General features: G+C 42.2%; 1 pseudogene; it reads left to right on the top strand.

Moving 5' to 3' along the window:
• Nucleotides 1-429: 429 nt before the first annotated feature.
• On the top strand, nt 430-1,607 carry LOC105729133 (armadillo repeat-containing X-linked protein 3-like; annotated as a pseudogene).
• The last annotated feature ends 499 nt before the right edge of the window (nt 1,608-2,106 follow it).

Here is a 2,106-nt window from a genome sequence, read left to right on the forward strand (position 1 = left end):
GGAAAAAGGAAGAGGAGAAGGAAATTGTCCCGGATCCCTGCAGTGGGTCCAAGCCTCTCCTCGGTGGCCAGTCTTTCTGTAGGTTGCAGCACAATGCCAGGCAAGAGAAGAGGAAAGAAATTAATCCCAGTTGGTGAAAGTCGATTTGAGGGTCTGCTGTAGCAGGTGGCTCCACTTGAAGCGAGGGAGGAAGTTTCCTGTGATCAGTAGAGATTGGAAAGTTTGTTGGGAGTGGCACACCACCAGGGGAAAGAAGAAGGGGTGAACTGCTTGTCTTGAGGAGGTCAAACTCCAGAATCAGCTGTTGTGGCCTTGAAGTGGCTGAAGACGATCACCCTCCACAGGCTTGCGCCCAGTCCCACAGCCTTCCTCCCCTACCCTGAGTGACTACTCTATTCCTTAGTCCCTGCTATTGTCAGGGATGATTGCATGGGCTATGCCAGGAAAGTAGGCTGGGTGACTGAAGGCCGTGATTGGGGCTGGCGCCTGCTATTGCATTTATAAACTGACTAGGGGAAGAAAACAGAACAAGGAAAAAATGGCTGAGGGTGGGTCTGGGCGTGTGGATGATGCTGGGGACTGTTCTGGGGCCAGGTATAACGACTGGTCTGATGATGATGATGACAGCAATGAGGGCAAGAGTATAGTATGGTACCCACCTTGGGCCCGGATTGGGACTGAAGCTGGAACCAGAGCTAGGGCCAGGGCAAGGGCCAGGGCTACCCGGGCACATCGGGCTGTACAGAAACGTACTTCCCCCAATTCAGATGATACCGTTTTGTCCCCTCAAGAGCTAGAAAAGGTTCTTTGCTTGGTTGAGATTTCTGAAAAGCCTTATTTTCTTGAAGTAGCTTTAATTGCTCTGGGTAACAATGCTGCTTATACATTTAACAGAGGTATTATTTGTGACCTGGGTGGTCTCCCAATTGTTGCAAAGATTCTCAATTCTCGAGATCCCATAGTTAAAGAAAAGGCTTTGTCCTGAATAACTTGAGTGTGAATGCTGAAAATCAATGCAGGCTTAAGGTATACATGAATCAAGTACGTGATGACACAATCACTTCTCACTTGAACTCATCTGTGCAGCTGGCTGGACTAAGATTGCTTACAAATATGACTGTTACTAACGAGTATCAGCACATGCTTGCTAATTCCATTTCTGATCTTTTTCGTTTATTTTCAGCGGGAAATGAAGAAACCAAACTTCAGGTTCTGAAACTCCTTTTGAATTTGGCTGAAAATCCAGTTATGACTAGGGAACTGCTCAGGGCCCAAGTACCATCTTCACTGCGCTCTCTCTTTAATAAAAAGGAGGACAAAGAAGTTATTCTTAAACTTCTGGTCATATTTGAGAACATAAATGATAATTTCAAATGGGAAGAAAATGAACCTACTCAGAATCAATTCGGTGAAGGTTCACTTTTTTCTTTTTAAAAGAATTTCAAGTGTGTGCTGATAAGGTTTTGGGAATAGAAAGCCACCATGACTTTTTGGTGAAAGTAAAAGTTGGAAAATTCATGGCCAAACTGGCTGAACATATGTTCCCAAAGAGCCAGGAATAACTCCTTTATTTTGTAGTTTAGAAGCAACACACATTGTAAACTATTCCTTTTCTCCACCTTGTTTATATGGTAAAAGAATCCTTTCACCTGCCAGTTTTGAATAACGAATATCATATTGTATCATCAATGCTGATATTTAACTGAGTTGGTCTTTAGGTTTAAGATGGATGAATGAATATCTCTACTTGTTCTGAAAACATGGTTTCTTACTTTTTATCTCACTGCCTAGATTGAAATATTTTGCTATTTCTTCTGCATAAGTGACAGTGAACCAATTCATGATAAATAAGCTCCTTTCTGTCATTTTCATTGATTTAATTTGTATATCATAAATAAAGTTGTATGTTAATGATAGAAAAAAAAAGAAGAAAGAAAGAAACCATCCCTGTTCTTCACTTCATTACCTAGTTGGAGAGATAAGAAACATACAAACCAAAAGATAACAGAATATCTGGAGCTTATACTCATTGTCAGATGTTCCCTCTGAGAGCCCAGAGGAAGCAAAAGCTTCTGTGGGATGTGCTAGTCAGCTAAAGCTTCGCAG

This window comes from Aotus nancymaae, unplaced genomic scaffold (genome assembly GCF_030222135.1).
Source record: "Aotus nancymaae isolate 86718 unplaced genomic scaffold, 86718_ANA_hifiasm-v0.15.2.pri h1tg000016l, whole genome shotgun sequence".
NCBI lineage: Eukaryota > Metazoa > Chordata > Mammalia > Primates > Aotidae > Aotus > Aotus nancymaae.